Here is a 26,058-nt window from a genome sequence, read left to right as displayed (position 1 = left end):
CATTCATCCATGTATCCGGGTAAGAGTCTAGCTACATTTTCAGATATTATAGGTTTCTAATTTTTATCAGAAAGTTGTTATCATTGTAAGTTAAAGCTTACTGTTAGCTAGCTGGCGTTAGACGTCTCGCTAGCTAACATTACGTTTATGATCTGTGTGTAGTAATGTTCTCAGAATGCCATTTCGCATTGCTAGTTAAAGCTTAAAGTTACCTAGTTAACTAGCTAACATTGTACATATTTGGTTAAATTTAGCTAGCTATGGCAATTGGTTTGTATTGCTAGTACTCTATGGATTGGCATTAGGATTCATTGTTTAGATAGCTAGCTAGCTGCATGTCTAAACAAAAGACCCCAAGTTAAAACGTACTGTTATTTAGCTAGCTGACGACTTATCAAGTTAGCCAGTTGTGTCTGACGGTGATTACGGCTATTTATTGTATAATAATACTAAAACGTTTGAATCTGGAATTTGTCTTTCAGCATCAGTAGAACACACCTGACTCTGCTCCACCAGTCATACAAGGAGAATGATCTAATGCCTCCCATCAAAAAGAGAGCTGGCCCAAGCAAGCACAGGTTACACCTGAAGCATAAGGACTTGCAGCGAGTGGTGAACTTCATCAACAACTATGCAGAGGATAATGCAATAGTATAACCAGGACACCACCAAGGACACAAACATTTTGGTGGAAAGCTGCTGCCATCCTATGTGACAAAAGCAACAGTGTGGCGTCTCTACAAGGATTCGATTGCAACACTTGGTGTGCTGCCATCCTGTTAGAAGGTAACAGATTATTTTATTTTAATGGTTAAATTGGATTTTCATTGTGTTCAATGGTGTTATTTGCCCTATAGTGGAGCTTTCTGGTACTTAGAAAGACCACGCAAACAGGAAGTAGAGAATTTGTTCTGCACGCATAGAAGCAGAGTAACAATTAGCTATATGGTTTGGCATCATGCCAGATGCATGGTACCTTAGCGCGTGCTTTGTATTTAGGCAACTTCAAATGTTTAATGTACAGCTACAGTATGTCGGTGTGAATTGAATACTAAAGTATATTCTTTTCTGTATTTTGCAGTTTCACAACATAAACGTTTTCAATATATTCATTCAAGAAAAGTCACGCCTTGGGAGTTTTATTGAAGACTTAGTTGTTAGCTATCTGTCTAGTTTTGCATGGGAACGCAACTCAAGGGCAGAATACTTGGTATGTAAAGCATAAACAACACGTTTTTATTATTTAATTGACCTCCAACATGATTGGCACTTTGTCTGAGAGTGCTGGTTTTGTGACAGACAGCACTGTGACAGGGGTCAACATCTCACAGCTGGTTGAACTGGAGGATGGTACGGGGCTGGTGGAAAGCTATGGCTGGGAACAACACCTAACTCCGTACTTCAGGCCGCTGCCACAGATCAAGCAGTACCAGCACTTCAGGTGAATATAATTTTAATTGGGGGGGGGTCAAAATCAAAAGAAACAGTCAGTATCTGGTTAAGGGGGGAATGGCCCTAGCTCTCACCCTCCGATCCAACAGGTCCCAGACGTGCTCAATGGGATTGAGATCCGGGCTCTTCGCTGGCCATGGCAGAACACTGACATTCCTGTCTTGCAGGAAGGCACAGAACGAGCAGTATGGCTGGTGGCATTGTCATGCTGGAGAGTCATGTCAGGATGAGCCTGCAGGAAGGGTACCACATGAGGGAGGAGGATGTCTTCCCTGTAACGCACAGCGTTGAGATTGCCTGCAATGACAACAAGCTCAACGCTCATTCCTTTGACGATAATCGTGAATCCGACCATCATCCCTGTTGAGGAGAGCACATTGTCAGAGAAGAGCACTTTTTGCTAGTCCTGTCTGGTCCAGCGACGGTAGGTTTGTGCCCATAGGCGACGTTGTTGCCGGTGATGTCTGGTGAGGACCTGTCTTACAACAGGCTTACAAGCCCTCAGTCCAGCCTCTCTCAGCCTATTGCGGACAGTCTGAGCACTGATAGAGGGATTGTTGTTTGTTGTGGAGGGATTGTTGTTGATTGTTGTTGCCATCCTGTACCTGTACCGCAGGTGTGATTTTCGGATGTACCGATCCTGCGTAGGTGTTGTTACATGTGGTCTGCCACTGTGAGAACGATCAGCTGTCTGTCCTGTCTCCCTGTAGCGCTGTCTTAGGAGTCTCAGAGTACGGAGATTGCAATTTATTGCCCTGGCCACATCTGCAGTCCTCATGCCTCCTTGCAGCATGCCTAAGGCACGTTTACGCAGATGAACAGGGACCCTGGGCATCTTTCTTTTGGTATTTTTCAGAGTCAGTAGAAAGGCCTCTTTAGTGTCCTAAGTTTTCATAACTGTGACCTTGATTGCCTAACGTCTGTAAGCTGTTAGTGTCTTAACGACCGTTCCACAGGTGCATGTTCATTAATTGTTTATGGTTCATTGAACAAGCATGGGAAACAGTGTTTAAACACTTTACAATGAAGATCTGTGAAGTTATTTTGATTTTTACAAATTATCTTTGAGAGACAGGGTCCTGAAAAAGGGGCTTTTTTAAATGTTTATATATATATATATGACCCTAGGTCAGTGGTTAGAGGTGACATCTACATGACCTACTCCCATTAATAGCCATACTATACTTATAGACTTCCGTGAACACAACACACACACACACTTCCAGATCTCCCCCACACACAATCACTCTGCTGTTAGGAAGTTTTGTTTTGTTAGCACCCATAGCTGACTTTACATGATAAAGATTTTGCTCAAAGCAGAACTACTTGCCACACACGCACAGACACAGACACACACACACCTCTTCATCTCTGTCGATGCTTGGCTTAAGACGTAATGAAAGCATTCAAACCCATAAACCACACACAACCACCTCTTCCCTGTAAACACTTGGAGTACAGTGGAGGCTGGTGGGAGGAGCTATAAGAGGATCGGCTAATTGTAATGGCTGGAATGGAATGAATTGAATGGTATCAAAACATATGGAAACCACGTTTGACTCCGTTCCATTAATTCCATTCCAGCCAGTACAATGTGCCCATCCTCCTACAGCTCCTCCCACCAGCCTCCATTGTTGGAATATGAACACATACATTCATACACATACACATACACACACACACACACACACACCCTCCCCTCTCCAACACCCTGTCATGATAACATACATGGCTGAACTCCCCCCGTCCCCTTGCTGCTGAACTGTGCTTCACTCATCCTGCAAACCTGTTGCTAAGCGACTCAAAAAAATTCAGGATGAAAGGAGAATTTCTGCTTCCTGACAAAAATCTGTTCCTGTGTCTGAGAAAACAGTGCTGGGGAGTAGTTCAGCTGTTACACTCATTACTGTAACATGGTTTTACGCTACAGTCCTGGGAGAGGACATTTCACTGTGAGGACGGGAATGAAGAGTTCTGAACAGCCCCTATACTAGTACACTACTTATATCATGGCATCAGGGGTGTCAAACCCATTCCATGGAGGGCCTAGTGTCTGCAGGTGTTTGTTTTTTCTTTCAATTTAGATCTAGACAACCAGGTGAAGGGAGTTCTTTACTAATTAGTGACCTTAATTCATCACTCAAGTACAAGGGAAGAACAAAAACCCAGACACTCGGCCCTCCATGGAATGAGTTTGACACATGCAACTTACATTATCAGATTTCACATGGCTCTACTGTATCTACTTCTAGGTTTATTCAATAGATGGCATGATTGGCAGCTATATAAGCCCTACTGGTTTTGACAGCGCCTCAAAAAGTCTGTTATTCACAAGTTCCTGTAAGAACAGGTCTCGGATTAGGTAAAGATGATCTCAATTCCTACCTAAATTATTAGAAGCTACAAATTACGTTTGACTTCTGACTGTTTGGGGGAATATTGTACAATTATTGTGCAATAATAATTGATATGGGATGTTATTCAATTGGAGTGAATGACAATGTGTTTCAGTAATAGAGGGTTTTGCTCTCTTGCTCTGTCCATGGTGCTGAAATGTCTGACAAGAGACTGGACTCTGCTCTGTCTGTCTCTCCCATTTAACATTTTCTGTCTCCCTCTACACGCACGCACGGACGCGCACACTCACACAAACACACACAGCGGGAGGATCAGAGAGAGAAATCTGTACTATCGCCTCGCTCGCCTTGTCGCGGAACCAGGTTTCCTTAAATGGGAAGCCTGGGGAAGTTCCATGGCAAAAATCTGCTAAAGAGGTGTCGGAACACAGTGTAAAAACAGTGATGCCTCGCGAAACACGTCAAACCAATCAAATGCCTTGCTTGGGCGGAGCTCCATCCCTGTTAGTGAGCATTTCTCTTTCCCCAAAATAATCCATCCACCTGACAGGTATCAAGAAACTGATTAAACAGCATGATCATTACACAGGTGCACCTTGTGCTGGGGACAATAAAAGGCCACTCTAAAATGTGCAGTGTTGTCACACAACACAAGTTGAGGGAGAGTGCAATTGGCATGCTGACTGCAGGAATGTCCAACAGAGTTGTTGCCATGTTCATTTCTCTACCATAAGCCATGATTATTATTATTTGACCATGCTGGTCATTTATGAACATTTGAACATCTTGGCCATGTTCTGTTATAATCTCCACCCGGCACAGCCAGAAGAGGACTGGCCACCCCTCATAGCCTGGTTCCTCTCTAGGTTTCTTCCTAGGTTTTGGCCTTTCTAGGGAGTTTTTCCTAGCCACCGTGCTTCTACACCTGCATTGCTTGCTGTTTGGGGTTTTAGGCTGAGTTTCTGTACAGCACTTTGAGATATCAGCTGATGTAAGAAGGGCTTTATAAATACATTTGATTTGATTTGTTTCAGAGAATTTGGCAGTATGTCCAACCGGCCTAACAACCACAGACCACGTGTATGGCTCTGTGTGGGCAACAGGTTTGCTGATGTCAATGTTGTGGACAGAGTGCCCCATGGTGGCGGTGGGGTTATGGTTTGGGCAGGCATAAGCTACAGACAACAAACACAATTGCATTTTATTAATGGCAATTTGATTGCACAGATACCATGACGAGATCCTGAGGGCCATTGTCGTGCCACTCATCCTCCGCCATCACCTCATGTTTCAGCATGACAATGCACGGCCCCATGTCGCAAGGATCTGTACACAATTCCTGGAAGTTGAAAATGTCCCAATTCATCCATGGCTTGCAAATTCACCAGACATGTCGCCCATTGAGCATGTTTGGGATGCTCTGGATTGACGTGTACAACAGCGTGTTCCAGTTCCTGAAAATATCCAGCAACTTTGCACAGCCATTGAAGAGGAGTGGGAGAACATTCCACAAGCCACAGTCAACAGCCTGATCACAGCTATACCATGGAAATGTGTCATGCTGCATGAGGCAAATTGCGGTCACACTAGATACTGACTGGTTTTCAGATCCACACAACCCTATCTTTTTTTAAAGGTATCTGTGACCGACAGATGCATATCTGTATTCCCAGTCATGTGAAATCCATAGATTAAAGCCTAATGAATTTATTTAAATTGACTGATTTTCTTATATGAACTGGAATTTTTGCATTTTGCATTTAGATTTTTGTTCAGTTTAATAAAAACTGAATATTATTGACCTACAAGGTTAGCTGTGTTAGCCCAGTCACTAGTTTATCTAGGGTCAGTGATACTGTTTATCTATGGGAACAACTGCAATACATTTTGCAAGCAACATTGCTAAAATAAAATAAAATGAACCTTATAAATGTTACCTGTGATACTCATCTCCTGTAGCCTAATTGTCATCTCCTTCTTTTCATACTGTACCTAAATTACAAGGGTTAAAAGGCATGTACAAATTATGGTATATGGTTTGCCTCATATACTGTACATTGTCTACTGGTTTCATTTGTAATTGAGAACATACACTGAGTATACAAAACATGTTCTTTCCATGACATAGACTGACCTAGTGAATCCAGGTGAAAGCTAACATCCCTTATTGATGTCACTTGTTAAATCCACTTCAATCAGTGTAGATGAAGGGGAGGAGACAGGTTAAAGAAGGATTTTTAAGCCTTGAGACAATTGAGATATGGATTGTGTATATGTGCCATTTAGAGGGTGAATGTGCAAGACAAAAAATGGAAGTGCCTTTGAACGGGGTATGGTAGCAGCTGCCAGGCACACCGGTTTGTGTCAAGAACTGCAACACCGCTGGGTATTTCACGCTCAACAGTTTCCTGTGTGTATCAAGAACGGTACACCACCCAAAGGACCTCCAGACAACCTGACAAAATTGTAGGAAGCACTGGAGTCAATATGGGCCAGCATCCCTGTGGAACGCTTTCAACACCTTGTAGAGTCCATGACATGACGAATTGAGGCTGTTCTGAGGGTAAAAGGGGGGTTCAACTCAATATTATGTTCCTAATGTTTCATATACTCACTGTATAGCTCAACATGTAAAAAAAATGTGTGGGTTTAGCTATTCTCTGCTTCAGATGACAAATGCCCATAAGGCCAGTAATGCCATCATACTGTAGGTCTATGGCTGCATTGGCGATGCATGCCATATGATAAGCTGCAAAACGGATTCACATAGTTGATAATACTAAGAAAAAGTGACAATAGAATAAAACAGAGTTTAACAATTAAAAGTTTAAACACTTTACGTCAAAGAATCAACACTTCATCACTTCAAGATGTACAAATAACCTAACTAGATTAGACATCTTAGTTGAGCAGCTTACCGATCGCTGCAGCTGTACATAGCCTATCTGTAAATAGCCCATCCAACCAACTACCTACCTCATCCCCATATTTTTTTTTTGCTCTTTTGCACACCAGTATTTCCACTTGCACATCCTCATCTGCACATATATCACTCCAGTGTAAATTGCTAAATTGTAATTACTTCGCCACAATGGCCTATTTATTGCCTTTCCTCCTTACTTAATTTGCACACACTGTGTACAGATTTTTCTATTGTGTTACTGACTGTGAGTTTGTTTATCTCATGTGTAACTGTCAAAGGTGTGTGTACTGGTGGCGAAGTCAGGTGCAGGAGAGCAGAGTGCTGTGAACAGGCGCACACTTTATTCAGGCTGTAGTGAACAAACAGACAGACGCAAACTGCGTCAAAACCTCCAGCAAAAAGGCAAAAGCGCAAAGCGCGAAAAAACACTCACCAAACCTAATGTACCAAATGAACATACAACGTGCACAAACATGGAACATGGAAACATAGCCTGGCGCGTCACAATAACCACATAACAGTAAACAATTTCTCACAAAGACATGGAGGGGAACAGAGGAATAAATACATGCAGTGTGATTAGGGAATGAAAACCAGGTGTGCAGGGAACAAGACAAAACAAATGGACCAATGAAAAATGGAGCGGCGATGGCTAGAAAGCCGAACAAGGAGAGGAGCCGACTTCGGCGGAAGTCGTGACAGTAACTCTGTTCTTGTTTTTGTCGCACTGCTTTGCTTTATCTTGGCCAGGTCGCAGTTGTAAATGAGAACTTGTTCTCAACTAGCCTACCTGGTTAAATAAAGGTGAAATAAAAAAAATATAAACAACAATATATACTTGAGTAGTAACAAGACGGCTATTATTATTTTTGCATATTTCAGGTGAACAAAAACAAAACTCTGTACCAGCGGTTGCCAACCTTGCTCCACTGATCCCTGATCTGCTGGGTGAGCAGACTTCTATTCCCGCCCAGCAATCACACATTTGATTATCAACTGATTAGATTTGATAAGTTGAATCAGGTGTGTTATGGCTGGGCTGAAACAGAACCCTGCACATTCAGCAGATCACCAGCAGGGTTGGCCTGCTCCAATTGTAACAAGTTTATACATTGTGTGTGATGTTTAACTCTGTACCAGCGATGGCCAACCTTGCTCCACTGATCCCTGCTGGGTGAGCAGACTTCTATTCCTGCCCAATCACAACATTTGCTAACATAGGTAGGCCTACACATATATCCCATGGCATATAGGATATACCCTTACTCTCTCAGAACCTCTCTTTTAATCTGCAAACAGGCTTTTACAGCTTTCCATATGTGAGGACAGAAAACATCACAAAGAAACAGGCTTCATTATACTCCAATTAGACAGCACCAAATATGATGTTGCTATTATCTCTCTGTCTTCAAAGTTTAACCCTCTAGGGCCTGGAACTGGAGAATATTTTCATAAAATGACTTCCTGCCTTATCAAGTAGACTACCCTCTCCCTTTTACTGACAGGTGGAGCTGTAATACCACCCTCGTCCATGGCTGTTATCTACAAATGCATTTGGAGACTGTATTTTTAATTTACAATGATTAATTACATCCAGATGGCTAGCTAATAGGAAGTTGGGGAGCGCCACTGCACAGCTATTTTCAGGTTCACTCCTGTGTTGTCTTGGCTGTGTGCTTAGAGTTGTTGTTCTGTTGGAAGGTGAACCTTCACCCCAGTCTGAGGTCCTGAGTGCTCTGGAGCAGGTTTTCATGATGATATTTGATTTTTCATTCACTTAGCTAGATAGCAGCTCATTTGAGTTGGTCGACAAAGTGGCGTGCTTGAATAGGTTCTCCCACTGCCTCACAGTGTCCTTACAAAAACAACATAATGGGCAATCTTCACAATATTTTACGTTGAAGCAAAGCGCAGCCGGCAGCCATGTGGACGAATGGGGACAAGGAAAAAAGTGTGTCCAGAGCGATTTAGAAAGTGTTGGCCCGTTTGACTTTTGCTGCTGGGAGCCAATCAGACCATTTCAACCGTTTTTGCAATACAACATTTTCCAGACCTCCAAGGGAGGTGTGACAAATGAATAGCCATTATTTATTTACCTTTTATTAATAAGTGTTGTGCGTATTAACAAGCCACGCACCGTATCAGTGTGTGGAAATGTGCCGTTCCACCCCACCGTCTCAAAGCCAACGCTCACACACACACACACACAGTCACAAATAGACTCTCTTATGTGCGCACGTTCAACCTCCTATAAACACACGCGCACAGACACACACAAACACACACCATTTTTTGGGCTGAAAAAAATAAATGTAAGAAAAAGTTTCACGTGTGCTTTTGCAACTGTCGGGCACCCGGCGGGATTAGAATCCGGGTCTCCCACGGGAGAAGCCACTGGGTTTTTCAAATTTATTTATCAATTTCTCTCAAATCTCAGAATATTGACTGTTCAATTCAAAATAGGGCTGTCAGCTCAGGTGCATCCGGTTTCCATTGATCATCCTTTAGATGTTTCTACAAGTTTAATTGAATGGACATGATTTGGAAAGGCTTGGTTCAAGTCTTTGGCCTGAATGCCGAGGGTCACGTCAGGAGGTAAACCTGGCACCATCCCGACAGTGAAGCATGGTGGTGGCAGCATCATGCTGTGGGGACGTTTTTCAGCAGCAGGGACTGGGAGACTAGTCAGGATCGAGGGGAAAGATGAACGGAGCAAAGTACAGAGAGGTCCTTGATGAAAACCTGCTCCAGAGCACTCAGGACCTCAGACTCTAAGCACACAGCCAAGACAACACAGGAGTGACAACCTGAAAATAGCTGTGCAGTGGCGCTCCCCAAGCAACCTGACAGAGCCTGATAGGATCTGCAGAGAAAAATGGGAGAAACTCCCCAAATGCAGGTGTGCCAAGCATGTAGCTTGACCCCTGAGTAAAGGGTATGAATATTTATGTACTGTAAATGTGATATTTCCATTTTTATTTTTAAACATATGCAAAAATGTACAAAAGCAGTTTTTGCTTTGTCATTATGGGGTATTGTGTGCAGATTGATGAGGGGGTGAAACTATTTAATCAATTTTAGAATAAGGTTGTAATGTAACAAAATTTGGAAAAAGTCAAGGGGTCTGAATACTTTCCGAATGCACTTTTACTTAGCTTTGCTACATTCATGTTAATGGTAAAATCTCACTTGCTTTTCACTCAGTCAACAATCGAATTATATATCAAAATGACCAGAACAGTCAACAAGTTTAGTTAAACATGTTATTTCTAGATTTTAAAGACCATGCGTACAAACATGAAAACAGGATTTAAAAAAAAATGAGACATGGAGAGTTAGCTTTTCTGTTCCTTTCACTGGGCTTCTTCCAACGGTCACGGACCAACGTACGAAGAAGAGAAGCGCGCATTTGCAGCAGTAATACTGAATGTCTCCCCCTAGTGGTAGCGCTAAGTATACATGTATATCAGTGCAACACCACGGAGGTCTACAATAATAATGGAGTTGATGGCCCAATAACCTTTTTTACAGAAAGGCATTGCTACTGCAACATGCAAACACCACCTTTTCACACGTGAAGAGATTAACACTACTGCCAATTTCCCCTGATTTGGTTTGTTCTTGTAAAGGGCACACATACACAAGGACTCCTCTGAGCTGAGAGAAAAGCTGAGGCAGATGGGAGGGATCTGCATGTCTTCCTGCCTGCTTGGCTTCAAACAACATTCTCACATGAATCTCCTAATCCACTGGCTCTTCCACGGCAGCCTTGCTCACTCAGGTCAAGTCCGCCCAATGCTCCAAATCAATTTGAGAGCTCCCTAATAGAACTGTAATCTGTTTCCCAGCAAATAATGACCAGGCCAAGCATCTCCCCGCGTTGTGTGGCGCGTGCGTCCGAATGGCTCCCGCATTCCCTATACAGTGCACTACTTTTGACCAGAGCCCTATGGACTGCACTACAAAAGGGAAAATACAGTAGGCTGCCGTTTGGGATGCACCCATGGCCTCGCTGGCAGGCGCTATAGCATGGTTAAGCTTTTTATTTACTGTACTGTAAAGGGGCTAAAGCGTAAGGATTTGGTCATCATGGGAATTATGCAAATGTCACAGCCAAGGAACTTTATGTAACTGTTTGTCAACGATTCAAGTATCATTATGCTAATTTGACATTAGCATTTGTCAAGGGCTGGCTGTGACTGGTGCTAGTGCCATGCTCTTGGCCCCAACACGAGTAAAGCTATTTTTAAAGGCGGCATGATGAATCAATTTCATCAAGAGTTGAGAAGTGCTGACAATCCGACGTATGTTCTGTACATTCTGTTCTATAATGAAGATTGGAGCTTCCCTTCAATTACATTTCCATTCACTCACAATGAAAAAATCTTTCAAAACGATCACATTCAGTGCACACATAGATATGGATCTATTTAAAGAAGCGGGAAGATGGTTGAATTATTGGTTAGATCCAGTTCCACTGTCCTATTAGATTGTGAAAGCTGCGTAGTGCATTCACACTAATACCACATCAACACGGCAAACACAGCAAAGCACACACAAAAACAACACACATATAAGAGGAAGAATCACTGTAGAATCTTTCCAAGACGTCCCCTGGTATTCCCTCTGCCTATTTGCTTGAAAAGAGAGAGTTTTATTTCCAACAGCACAGAGAAGATACCTATAACATCATTTCACAGAAAATGGGGGTGATTTCACCATAAACGTCACTGCTGGAGCCCTCGTCTCACTCTCGCACGTTCTCATTTCATCCATCATTTCACAGTATCATGTGGATTATCCCAACCCATCCTGATACAGTAGAGTGTCATGGCCTATACTCAGCCTTGTCTCAGGATAGTAAGTTAGTGGTCTAGTGACATCCCTTTGGTGGTGTGGGAGCTGTGCTTGGCAAAGTGGATGGGGGTTATATCCTGCCTGGTTGGCCCTGTCCGGGGGTAACTTTGGACGTGGCCACAGTGTCCCCCGAACCCCCTGTCTCAGTCCCCAGTATCTATGCTGAAATAGTCTATGTGCCAGGGTGCTAGGGTCAGTCTGTTATATCTGGTGTAATTCTCCTGTCTTATCTGGGGTCCTGTGTGATCTTAGGTATGCTCCCTATAATTCTCCTCTCTCTGGCTCTACTCCCAGAGGACCTAGGACCATGTCTCAAGACGACCTGGCCTGATGACTCCTGGCTGTCCCTGTCCCCAGTCCACCTGGCCGTGCTGCTGATCATGTTTCTGCTGTTCTGCCTGCGGCTATGGAACCAACACCTGTTCACCGGACGTGCTACCTTGTCCCGGACCTGCTGTTTTGACACTCTCTCTCTCGACCTTTGAATGCTCCGCTATGAAAAGCCAACTGACATTTACTCCTGAGGTGCTGACCTGTTACACCGGCAGGTAGCCTCGTGGTTGAGAGCAAATGGGGCCATTAACTGAAAGGTTACTGCTTCAAATCCCTGAGCAGGCAAAGTGGAAAAATCTCCCGTTCTGCCCTTCAGCAAAGCAGTTAACCTCCAACAACTGCTCCCCGGGCACTGATGATGTGGACATTGATTAAGGCAGCTTTCTGAGTCAGCGGAGTTGGTTAAATGCGGACGACACATTTCAATTGAACACATTCAGTTGTGCAACTGACTTAGGTATCCCCTTTCCCTAACCATTGTGATTATTATTTGACATTGCTGGGGGTCTATGAAGTTTTGAACATCTTGAAGAACAATGGTATATTTCGGGATTTTGGCAATGAAGCTTTTTATCTACCACCCCCATGCGGTTTGATACCCATAGACTTCCAGTCATTGCACTAATGCTAGTTAGCATTGGCTCACAAAACTACCTCTAACTTCCTTCATACTGGACACAGCGACATACAAATGGTATCCATGAGTTCATTTGACTCTGGGGAAGTACATAAAAGGCATCATTGCCAACATCCTGAAGTATCCCTTTACTGGCCATGTACTCTTATAATCTCCACCCGGCACAGCCAGAAAAGGACTGGCCACCACTCGGAGCCTGGTTCCTCTCTAGGTTTCTTCCTAGCCGCATGCCTTTCATGGCTGTTTTTCCTAGTCACTGTGCATCTACATCTGCATTGCTGTCTCTTTGTGGTTGTAGGCTGGGTTTCTGTATAAGTACATTGTGACAACTGCTGACGTAACAAATATGTATAAATAAATGTAATTGATTGATTGATTGATTGATGGTGTTCGGGATTAAGGGGTAGGTCTAAGTAGGTCTTTCAAAGTTAGAATGTGAGGATATGTGGCAGATGTGGAAAAACATTTATTTGATCCATTTCAGAATAAGGCTGTAACGTAACAAAATGTGGAAAAAGTCAAGGGGTTTAAATACTTTCCAAAGGCACTGTATTTATAAGTACAGTGTGTATGTACAGAATGTGCTGAAACTTACATCCAATTCCACAGAGATACTTTCGAGGCAGAGATGCTAAGAGTACAGGCAAAATTATGGGATTGGGGGAGGGGGCATCTTTGTGGCAGGGGGCCTTACGTTACATTAAATGGGAATTCTATGTGATCACATCAGGAGTGTGAGCGCGAGAGAGGATTGCAAAATGAGTCATGTCTTGTGACTGGCTGTGTGTAATGTGATGCAGTAGGGCAGGCAGACCAGTGCTTACCATGATAACAACTACACTGGCTTGATTCCACACATGATTGGATGTCGTGAGAGACGGAAAAGCACAGAATCCCTGAACAGTTTCCTCCCATCATGTGCTGAAGTGTCCATTATCTTAATTCAATCTATGAGTGTAAAAAAAGTGGTTAAAATGAACCAACCCAACCAAAAGCATGAACGTGCGCGCGCACACACACACACACACACACACACACTCACACACGCACACTGTTGAAAGCTCATGAACACATCCTTGTTAAGACTTCAATCTATGAAGATATGTAGTCTAATGAGCATAACAGGCTTTTGGTTAGGATTTTTTTGATTGTTCAATAAAGGCTGGTTTAAACTCAATACTACACGTAATAGTATTTCCATGTTACTGTTATTAAGCTAATTCCCTTTCTATGGTGATATCATATAAATGGTTATGGATAGTGTGAACACACACGTTCAGACGATTTTGCAGGTGAAGGGTATTTAATAGAAGTAATTCATCTGAATTTATGTACAGTTCCTTCGGAAAGTATTTTGTTACATTACAGCCTTATTCTAAATTAGATTTGTTTTTAAATCCTCATCAGTCTACACACAATACCTCATAATGACAAAAAAAAACAAGTTTGAAATTTTAGCAAATGTATTTCAAAAAATCTGAAATACATTATTTACATAAGTATTGAGACCCTTTGCTATGAGACTCGAATTTGAGCTCAGGTGCATCCTGTTTCCATTGATCATCCTTGAGATGTTTCTATATATTGATTGGAGTTCACCTGTGGTACATTTCATTCAATGGACATGATTTGGAAAGGCACACCTGTCTATATAAGGTCCCACAGTTGACAGTGAATGTCAGAGGAAAAACCAAGCCATGAGGTCGAAGGAATTATCAATAGAGCTCCGAAACTGGATTTTGTCGAGGCAAAGATCTGGGGAAGGGAACCAAAATATTTCTGCAGCATTGAAGGTTCCCAAGAACTCAGTGGCCTCCATCATTCTTAAATGGAAGAAGTTTGGAACCACCAACACTCTTCCTAGAGCTGGCCGCCTGGCTAAACTGAGCAATCGAGGGAGAAGGGCCTTGGTCAGGGAGGTGAACAAGAACCCAATTGTCACTGACAGAGCTCCAGAGTTCCTCTGTAGAAATGGGAGAACCTTCCAGAAGGACAACCATGTCTGCAGCACTCCACCAATCAGGTCACTCTACCATGACAGCCCGCTTGGAGTTTGCTCAATACACCTAAAGGACTCTCTGACCATGAGAAACAAGATTGTCTGGTCTGATGAAACCAAGATTGAACTCTTTGGCCTGAATGCCAAGCGTCATGTCTGGAGGAAACCTGGCACCATCCCTACGGTGAAGCATGGTGGTGGCAGCATCATGCTGTGGGGATGTTATTCAGTGGCAGGTACTGGGAGACTAGTCAGGATTGAGGGATAGAGGAACAGAGAAAAGTACAGAGAGATCCTTGATGAAAACCTGCTCCAGAGTAGTACTGAGTAAAGGGCATGAATAGTTATGTACATGTGATATTTCAGTTGTTGTTATTTTATAAATCTGCAAAAAATTCAAAAATCCTGGTTTTGCTTTGTCATTATGGGGTATTGTGAGTCGATTGATGAGGGAAAAAACTATTTAATTAATTTTAGAGTAAGGCTGTAACATAACAAAATGTGGAAAAATTCAAAGGGGGCTGAATACTTTCCGAATGCACTGTAGGTGTTCTTATTTCTTTTGTTCTTATTAATAATACTTGTTCTTATAATCTCACCAAAATGTTTTTTTGCCTTAACTTGTCTCCTGTAGGTTTAATTGATAATAGCAATAAAAAAGTATAAACTGCCCTCCGTTCTATTGGCGAACGTGCAATCGCTGGAGAATAAACTGGACGAGCTCCGTTCGAGGCTATCCTATCAACGCGATCTGAAGAACTGTAATATCCAATGTTTCTCCGAGTCGTGGCTGAACAAGGACATGGAAAATATAAATCTAGCTGTTTTTTCTATACACCGGTAGGACAGAATGGCAGCGTTGGGTAAACTCAAGAGGGGTAGTGTGTGTCTCTTTGTTAACAACAGCAGTTGTGCAATCTCTAATATTAAGGAAGTCTTGAGGTTCTGCTCTCCTGAGTTAGAATACCTTATGTCATGCCTGGCCTGTGATGATCAGGTTACAGTGGATCACAGATCTACATGGAGATATGGAGGTGGGAGGGGTTTTATGACCTCACGCCCATCATAAATTATAAGGCAGCAGACCAACTCCTTTCTGGTCTATAATGTGAGAGACTGGAATGTCTGTGTGTCTTATGAAGAGTTTACAGCCCAAAACTGCAGAACATCAACTAAATGGACTTTGGGACAATATATTTCATAATCCAAATGGGTGGGAATCAGGATGGATGGAATATGAAAATGTATGTATATTTTATGATGTTATTGAAAGTTAAATGAGGAATGCTATAACGAAAACATTGTAACTTGAAGAGTTTTCATAATGTATATGTGATTTTTACATACTGTACAGAATCTCTAGATGAAAGATAAAGTTTTAGTGAAGATAAGACTGTGATTTTAGTCTAAAAGAGTTCATAATAAATCCTAATACCTTGCCTCGTAACTATCTACGCTCCAGGGAACCCAGAGAGCATGTCATGAAGACGATAACGCCCCTTTCTACCCTAGGGTATAAAACATGTGAGTTAAAAATTGACATACTAGACTAGAGGATCACGTGCTGCAGCCAAGGTCCACGATTAGTCCCAACTCCGCAAACGCAACACGAGGTTGAACACAAAGGAAACCTCTTAACAATCAATGCTACGGTTGAGTACTGTATCTAAGAAGGTGTATTGAAGCAGGACCACCCAGTTATTCTTTTAACCTTTTATAACTAGGGGGCAGTATTTTCATTTTTGGATAAAAAACGTTCCCGTTTTAAACGGGATATTTTGTCACGACAAGATGCTCGACTATGCATATAATTGACAGCTTTGGATAGAAAACACTCTGACGTTTCCAAAAGTGCAAAGATATTGTCTGTGAGTGCAACAGAACTGATTACAGGCGAAACCCAGATAAAACCCAGATAAAAATCCAATCAGGAAATGCCGCATTTTTTGAAGCCGCCTCATGCCAATGACTCCTTATATGGCTGTGAATGAGCTACGAATGAGCTTACGTTTTCTACGTATTCCCCAAGATGTCTACAGCATTGTGATGTCTTTTTATGCATTTATGTTGAAGAATAGCCGTAAGGGACCACATTTAGCAAGTGGTCACATGATGGCTCTGGCAGAAAATCTTGCGTAAAGTACACAAGTAGCCATTTTTCCAATCGCTTCTTATGAGAAACCAATTTTCCCGACGGATATATTATCGAATATATATGTGAAAAACACATTGAGGATTGATTCTAAACAACGTTTGCCATGTTTCTGTCGATATTATGGAGCTAATTTGGGAAAAAGTTTGCCGTTGTAGTGACTGCATTTTCCGGTCGATTTCTCAGCCAAACGTGAAGAACAAACGGAGCTATTTCGCCTACAAAAATTATATTTTGGGAAAAAAGGAACATTTGCTATCTAACTGGGAGTCTCCTGAGTGAAAACATCTGAAGTTCTTCAAAGGTAAATTATTTAATTTGATTGCTTTTCTTATTTTCGTGCAAATGTTGCCTGATGCTAGCAGAGCCTAGCCATAGCATTATGCCATGATAAACTTACACAAATGCTTGTCTAGCGTTGGCTGTAAAGCATATTTAAAAAATCGGAGATGACAGTGTGATTAACAAAAGGCTAAGCTGTGTCTCAATATATTTCATTTGTGATTTTCATGAATAGGAACATTTTCTAGGAAGATTTATGTCTGCTGCGTTATGCTAATTCGTTTGAGGCTATGATTACGCTCCCGCATGCGGGATGGATATTATCAAGAAGTTAAAGTCACCGGTTATCAATTCGGCCCTCCTGCCCACGTTGGGAACGTTAACACGGTTGATTAGTCTCCTCAGAAGCCCACTCTCACAGAACGAGTGCCAGGAAACAGACAACTAGGAGAAAGGACATTGTGACATCTTGTGGAAAATCAGAGACTTACACACGATAACAAAGGAGACGGCCATCGAAAGAACAAGGCGTCGGCCGAACCTATCCCATGAAGCGGAACTCGGCCCATGAAGAGATACCCAACGGAGACCTTCAACACATAAGTACTGTACAATCATTGCAATTCTTACCCATAAGAGCGGCATTTCGGGGCAAGGTGTTAGGGCTAAAACTAAGCATAGTTTACAAATATATCCAAGTGTTGCTTTTCTCTCTTGCTCCTTCTCTCTCTCTCTTTAAATCTCCATCTTGTGTAACACATGTCATGTTGTGTTGGTCCGCTAGGGACCTGTTGTCATTGTATTAAGTTCTAATCAATAGCCTAGACTGTGTGTGTGTTTATATCTTATGTTATCATTTAGCTTGTTAGTAAATAAATAATCAACTCAATCTGTGTGGTAAGGAATGATTAGTGAGACCCGGGTTTGTGCAGATTTAAAGGACTATGCGATGTTCAGAATGACATTGATATGAGGAAATGATGGACTGGTATGATATCGAGATTCTTTAATTCGGGAAACAATAATTAATTAAACAAACCTTTCCCGTGGTGCCCCAGGTCACTGATTTAACTGTTCCATGATTTATTTAATCACGTAATAATAAACATCAATTATGTCAATTATCCGATAAATAGCATGTCACCACATTAACGATAGCAACGTCACAACACTTATGATGTAGACCATACTATTTACCGAGAGAGTTTTCATCTATATTTTTCGTAGCTGTCTATTTACCACCACAAACTGACGCTTACACTAAGACTGCACTCAACGAGCTGTATAGGACCATACAAGTAAAATCCTCAACCAGAGGCAGCTCGTGGCCGGTGATTTCAATGCAGGAAAGCTGAAATCTATTTTACCTCCTTTCTACCAGCATGCCACCTGTACAACTAGAGGTGAAACAACTCTAGATCCCCTACTTCACACACAGATATACAAATCTCTCCCTTGCCTGCCATTTGGCAAATCTGACCATAACTCTATCCTTCTAATTCCTGTTTACACGCAAACATTCAAACAGGAAGTACCAGTGACGCGCTCAATAGGGAAGTGGTCCGATAAAGCGGATGCTAAACTACAGGACTGTTTCGCTAGCACAGATTATAATATGTTGTGGGATTCATCCGATGGCATTGAGGAGTTTACCACATCAGTCACCGGCTTCATTAATAAGTGCATCGACAATATCGTCCCCACAGTGACTGTACGTACATATTCCCACCAGAAGCCATGGATTACAGGCAACACCCGCACTGAGCTAAATGCTAGAGCTGCCAATTTCAAGGAACGGGACGCTTATAAGAAATGCGCTACGCCCTCCAATGAACAATCAAACAGGCAAAGCGTCAATACACGACAAAGATCAAATCCTACTACACTGGCTTTGGCGCTCCTCGAATGTGGTAGGACTTGCAAACTATCACGGATTACAAAGGTAAACCCAGCCACAAGCTGCCCAGTGACGCTCCACGAATGTGGTAGGGCTTGCTAACTATCATGGATTACAAAGGTAACCCCAGCCACAAGCTGCCCAGTGACACAAGCCTACTAGACAAGCTAGATGTCTTCAATGCTCACTTCGAGGCAAGCAACACTGAACCATGCATAACAACTGTGTGATCACACTCGCCGTAGCCGATGTGAGTAAAACCTTTAAACATGTTAACATTCACAAAGCCAGACAAATTCCCAGGATGCATACTCAGAGCATGGACTGACCAGTTGGTAAGTGTCTTTATTGACATGTTCAACCGCTCCCTGATGCAGTCTGTAATATCTACCATAGTCCCTGTGGCCAAAAATGCCAAGGTAACCTTTCTAAATTACTATCGCCCGTAGCACTCACATCTATAGCGATGAAAGGCTGGTCATGGCTCACATCAATATCATTATCCCAGGAACTCTGGACCAACTCCAATTTGCATACCACCCCAACAGATTCACAGATGACGCAACCTCGATTGCACTCCACACTGTCCTTTTACACCTATGTGAGAATGCTGTTAATTGACTACAGCTCAGCATTCAACACGGTAGTGCCCTCCAAGCTCATCAGTAAATTAAGGACCCTGGGACTGAACACCTCCCTCTGCAACTGTATCCTGGACTTCCTGTCGGACCTCCTATCGGGCTTCCCCCAGGTGGTGAGGGTAGGCAACAACAAATCCGCCACGCTGACCCTCGGGGGTGCGTGCCTAGGCCTCTCCTGTACTCCCTGTTTGTCTAAATTGATTCCAGATCTTCAATGATGTTTTGACACATATATTTTTGGTGAAGGAGGAGTAAGGGCCTGTAACGGAGGAGTGAGCGAGGGAAGACAACGATGCCGGTATAGATGAGGCGGCCTCCAACGCTAGCCAAATTGAGGGTGGGAATATCTCTCTGCAACCAGTACTGAATGATCCTAAGGTTAGCGGCCCAATAAAATCATCTGAAATCCAGTAGCGCTAGACCGCCATCTGGTTTGGGCCTCTGCAAAAGCTATTTCGTATCCTAGGGGGCTTTTTGTCCCATGAGAAAGGAGAATTAGGCCGTTGATCTTTTTGAAAAACATATTGGGAAGAAAAATCGGTAGGCACTGATAGTCTGTGGGAGAGCACCATTTACAAATGGTTGCCTGAGTGAGAGTCTGTGGGAGAGCACCATTTACAAATGGTTGCCTGAGTGAGAGTCTGTGGGAGAGCACCATTTACAAATGGTTGAACTCATCATTGACCCCCCTAGGGTCTAACGATATTAATTGACCCCCCTAGGGTCAAACGATATACATTTTAGGAATCTGGTGTGATGATGATAGTTGATGTAACTTGTGAGCTAATACTTTACTGGCTTTATCTCCTTGTTCATAGTAAGTGCTCCTAGACTTGACAAGCAGTTCAGTAACCTGGTCTGTTAATAATGTGTCAAATTCTGCATGCAAAGTTAAACGCTCCTTATAAATATCTGATGATGGTGAAATGGCGTAAATGTAATCTAATTGGGCAATACAGCATGTTAACATAGATAGCCTATCCTTTTTCAGTTTGTTCTCATGTGCAGTGTAGGAAATCATTTCACCTCTGATATAAGCTTTCAAAGTTTCCCTGAGAGTAGACGCAGAGATGTTTGGGGTTCTATTTGTACTCATGAAAAAGTTGATTTGATCCAAAACAAAATTGACAAAGTGCTCATTACTGAGCAGTTGAGTATTTAGCCGCCAAGGCGGTCACAGGTTGTCAACAGTTTGAAAAACCACTTCCATAGTAACAGGGGCATGGTCAGATACAACAATTGGATTATATGAACATGAAGTTATGGATTGGAGAAGTCTGTCATCTACAAGGAAGTAGTATTTGCGCAAGTGTGGTGTGGTGAACCGATGAGAAAAAAAAGAATATGCTTTTCCAGATGGATTTTTTTTAAATCCAGACATAAAGGTTCAGACAACTCTAGCTGAGGTTGACAAGGTAGTAGGTTAAGTGGAGGATCGATCCAAATGTGGGTCTAACCAACCTAAGATCAACATATGAGAGGACATATCGGGGAGTGTAGAGAAAACTGATTTGGGGAAAAAAATCAGGTTTGTCCCAATTAGGAGCGTAAATATTAACAAGAAGTACATTCGTATTGAGCAGCCTACCACTGACAATTATGTATCTACCATGGGGATCTGCGATCACATTAGAACTTGTAAAAGGTACCGATCTGTGAAGTGAAAATAGCCACCCCTCTTGCCTTACTCTGAAATGAGGAATGGAACACCTGACCCACCCATCTGCACCTAAGACTTGAGTGTTGAGATACCTTCAGATGAGTTTCTTGGAGAAAGATGATGTGAGCTTTCAATTGATGAAGGTGGTGTAGCACCTTACTACGTTTAAGTGGGTTATTTATGCCCCTGAAATTCCAAGTAAGAAAATTAAAACCATTCCCTCCAGCTGGATGGGCTACACTAGGCTGAGTCATGTCTTAAGAGAGAGAGGACGTGTAAAGGACAAGGTACAATGTAAACTAAATATCTTAAGTTGACCCAAATACCGCAAATTTAAAAAACAAAGACAAGTGACAAAGGGCAAAAAAAACATATAAAAACGATATACAAATAAAGAGGGAAAAACCCCTTCCCTCACAGCCTCCCTTGCCAAAGCATCTCCTCAACTGAGAAGCAAGCAAAACCCTAAATACAAAAAATGTTTAGAGCAAGCATGATTACTCTTACTCTGTGCTACCTGAGATTTGTGACCATTTAACCAGAGGAAACCAAACATGCAAAGATCGGTCCCCAGTAGAGTCTAAGGAAAACTAACCTCGGTTAAGAAAGGTTTAAGACCAATAAAAGTGGTAAAACTGCGACTGAACCATGAATGGTGGCTTAGATCGAAATAAAATAGTAATGATACAAATAAAAAGCAATAATGTGAGTGGAATAAATAATATATATTTGTGCATATCTGCATTGTATCACATTATAGTGGGGAGTCAACTGTATACTCATATCAACATGGGTTGGAAATGAAAAGAACGACATTCAAGTGTCGACATTCAACAAAGTTGGCTTCGCTATCCAACCAGTCTGCCAGCCGGCCTGCTAACTAGCCTGATAACAAGACCAGCTAACCAACCATATGTTCCACACCATGCAGTACAACAGCCGCTTTCTTAGCCACAGACGTGGTGTAGTACGCAAATATCGAGACTCTTTTACCCTTGTAGAGGAGAGGAGATGCTTCTCCCGATCTCCTCAGTATGTCATGGCGGATGTGAAAGAAACGCACCCTGATGACAAATGGTCGCGGGGGTTCTCCATCCCGGGGTCGGCTATGCAGGGTGCGGTGGGCCCGGTCTAGCAGCAGCTTCTGCTCCAGGCCGAGCAGCTCCTGAAGCAGCTTGGCCATGAACTCCGTCGGTCTTGGGCCCTCCACTCCTTCCAGTATTCCCAGAAGACACCTGTTGTTCCTCCGCATTGTACTTTCCATTTCTTCACATCTATTGTTGAGGTATGCCACCCTAGTTGTTAATGAGCCAATGTTAGCCCCTAGCTCGCTAATGCGAGGGCTGTGGTCTGTAGCACTGCGTTCCAACTCCGATAAGGCTGCTCCGTGTTTGTCAAGCTTATTCTGTTTACCCTCGATAGATTTTTTTTAAGCTCGTCTTTGACCATTGATATCCCTGACCTGAGATTGATAGAGAAAGTGTCAATTTTACCGAAAATATTTTGTTTTTTCGGTTTTGAGCGTGCCCATCACAGATTGTAGCAGCTCCACAGTCAGTGTTCCCGGCGGGCCGACATTAGCCGCAGCATCCGGTGGCGGGGTGAATCAGGAGAAGGCGCAGGTTTGCTACGGCCTACTCTTGCAGACTCCACTTTTCGCTGAGTAGACGACGTTACAAACGTACATTTCTCACACTTGATCTGAATTGTTTAGAGGTCTCTTCAGACGCCTGACCAAACAGAAATATATAACATGTTTGCATGGTTAAATATATATATTTGGTCACTAACTCAGGAGCGATAGGGACATCCTTGACTTGCCCACCCGTTGCCTCTCCTTCTAGGGCAACCTATGGTGAATCAATTCGTTGACAGATTTTCAAGCGAATATTCTAATATTCACACAAAAAAATATGCACATTTTATCAGCAGCGGTCTGTTTCCATCAAACGGGCTTCTTGAGAATTGAAGCTGTCTTTAATAACGTAGTGCACAGAAAAAGCACTGTTGTATACTTTTTTATTTACTGAATAACAATAGAAATTCTATGTGTTTCCATTCCATTTCTAACTCTGTCAATGGTTTTGGCACAAACAATCTGTGATAAACAGCAAATGTTCCCACTCTGGTCTTCGCATGTGCGGTCTAGCCAACAGCTCGCAGATATAGCACAAAGAATAGGCTACATAATGAGATTATAGATCAAATCAAATGTATTTATAAAGCCCTTCTTACATCAGCTGATATCTCAAAGTGCTGTACAGAAACCCAGCCTAAAACCCCAAACAGCAAGCAATGCAGGTGTAGAAGCACTCTAGATGAGAGTGAAATCATTTTTACGTGTCAATTGGCAGCCAATCACCAATCATCATGTCACCAACATTATTAAGACCCTTGATATTTATTGGAAAGGAGCATCAAGCTCATCACCGTGCACTTTCACCGGCCTCTGAAGTTCATCCTAATTTATTTCATCTGTAGCCTAATAAACTTTGCATGCTTTTCCAAGCTGTACTGGAAGGACCACACAGCATAGCATCGCGTGACTGCAAGTTTGCAGTGACATCATGGTTATTCTATAGCAACTATCGCAGGAAACCGTTTCCACAGCCATTTGTCGCATGATCTGGTTCACCGACATAAAATCTCCGTCTAGCGTATTTTGTTCTTTCGATATTTATAAAGTTTAGAGACGATTGTTGTGTTTCCATCAGGCCTGTCATTGTTTGTTGTCCAACAGGTACCAGTCACTTGCATAAAAAAAAGGTTGGATGCAAACATATTTACTGATACCCCGTGTGGTACCATTATGCAGTTACAGTTCTGGTTGAGATTGGTCTGTTCATCTCAAAGGAGGATCTTATTGCAAAAAACAACAACCATATGGCACTCCCATATATGGTACCCATGGCATACTGTCACAGACGAAGGTACGCACATAAACACACCAAGGTAAACACACACCCCTGTCACTCATGCATACTCATGCACACACACTGGTGAGTGTCATTACCTGGCCTCCGCCACCGTACAGCAGTAGCTGCCGCTCCTCCGTGAGCTCCTGCCCCCCCTCAGCTCCTCGCGGGACTTACGACGGTTGAAGTAGTCCGTAAGTTTCCCAAAACTCGCCATAGTCGCCGCCCCTCGGCACTGCCTTTGTTCGCTCTTCTTTAAAGACTGACAAATGGACAGCCTAGATGAAGGTCCAGAGATTCCAGTCAGACACGCCCTCAATGGGTGCGGCCACACCCCTCTGAGAGGCTGTGGTCTACCTGTCAGGTCTCCTCATACAGTTGTTAAGTCAGTATTCACGGCTGCATCCTCTTCCTCATCCTATCAGACGGAGAAGAAGAATACACAGCAGAAGTAGCCAAACACTCCCCTCTCTCTCTCTCTCTCTCTCCTGGCAGTGCTCCTGCGCTCAGTGCAGCGAACACACACGTGTGCGCGCATAGACACACACACACAAAATAGCAGTGTTTGTAACTGGCTTCCAATCGCCACAGCAGAAGAGAGTACCCCTGCTGTTAGCCTCCGCAGAGGAAATAGAGAGACGGAGAGAGAAAGGGATGGAGGCGGAGAGAGACGAATGGAGGGGGAGATAGAAAGAAATGGAGGAAAGAGAGATGTGTGTGCTGCTTTCAGTTGGGTACGGAGGTCTCTCTCTCTCTCTGTTTTTAGAGCGCCCAGAACTAGTGCAGCATCTATCTGCTGCCGTGTACACTCGCTCTCTCGCTCTGTGTGATCACGTAGAATTCCCATTTAGGTAACATATGGCCCCCTGCAGCAAAGATGCCTCTCCCCCAATTCTTACAGTTCTCTGCTTCGAAAGGCACCTCTGTGAATTTGGACCATGTGAATATCAGCACATTCTGTACATACATACTTAGAAATATGAATGGGTGAAAAATAGCAAATGAAGCCCAGTGGATATGGACACGTGATTGGGCCAGTGCATTCACTGACAGTTTAATTTCATAACTACAGGAGTGTAGTATCTGAATGTCAACAAAAATATTTTTTACAATGTTGACCAAGCACTATGTAGCTCGTTGGTGGTTATAATTAAGCAATAAGGCCAGAGAGGATGTGGTATATGGTCAATATACCACGGCTAAGGGCAGTTCTTACGCACAATGAAATGCGGAGTGCCTGTATGCAGCCCTTAGCCATGATACTGTATATTGGCAATATTCCACAAACTCCCGAGGTGCCTAATTGCTATTATAAACTGGTTAACAATGTAATTAAAGCTGTAAAAATAATTGTTTTGTCATACCTGTGGTATACTTAAGCAATAAGGACCGAGGAGGTTCGTTATATGGCCAATATACCACGGCTAAGGGCTGGCTTACGCACGACGCAACGCGGAGTGCCTGGACACAGACCTTAGCCGTGGTATATTGGCCATATGTCACAAACCCCCGAGGTGTCTTATTGCTATTATAAACTGGTTACCAATGTAATTAAAGCAGTAAAAAATAAATGTTTTGTCAAATGGTCTGATATACCATGGCTGTCAGCCAATCAGAATTCAGTGCTCGAACCACCCAGTTTATAAAGTCTGATATACCACGGCTTACAGCCAATCAGAATTCAAGGCTCAAACCACCCAGTTTATAATGCATAATAATACTAACTACAGTAGGTCTTATGTAACTCAGTGGTCATTATAATGCCTTATGATGCTGATTTGTCTTTATGTGGCTCTGTGGTGGCAAAGATCCTCCACATATCCTCACATTCTATCTTAAAAAGACCTCTACTTCCAGTCTTACCTCTTAATCCCTAACACAATACTGTATCCGCATGGATTAGGATTATCCACATGATACCGTCAAATGTGGATGAAACGAGGGATCCAACAG

The 26,058-nt window shown here is 42.8% G+C and overlaps 1 protein-coding gene and 1 long non-coding RNA gene across 5 annotated transcripts in view; one reads left to right on the top strand and one right to left on the bottom strand.

The window, feature by feature from the left end:
• ankfn1b (ankyrin repeat and fibronectin type III domain containing 1b) overlaps window positions 1-26,058 on the bottom strand; it is a 296,942-nt gene that overhangs the window by 243,308 nt on the left and 27,576 nt on the right. The gene's annotated exons all lie outside the window — the stretch shown is intronic.
• On the top strand, window positions 964-2,398 carry LOC135564019 (uncharacterized). The gene is made up of 3 exons (XR_010460763.1): window positions 964-1,210; window positions 1,300-1,441; window positions 1,542-2,398. It is a non-coding gene; the product is annotated as an uncharacterized LOC135564019 (long non-coding RNA).

Source organism: Oncorhynchus nerka, linkage group LG23, assembly GCF_034236695.1.
Source record: "Oncorhynchus nerka isolate Pitt River linkage group LG23, Oner_Uvic_2.0, whole genome shotgun sequence".
NCBI lineage: Eukaryota > Metazoa > Chordata > Actinopteri > Salmoniformes > Salmonidae > Oncorhynchus > Oncorhynchus nerka.
This window is presented reverse-complemented; position numbering and strand designations above follow the sequence as displayed.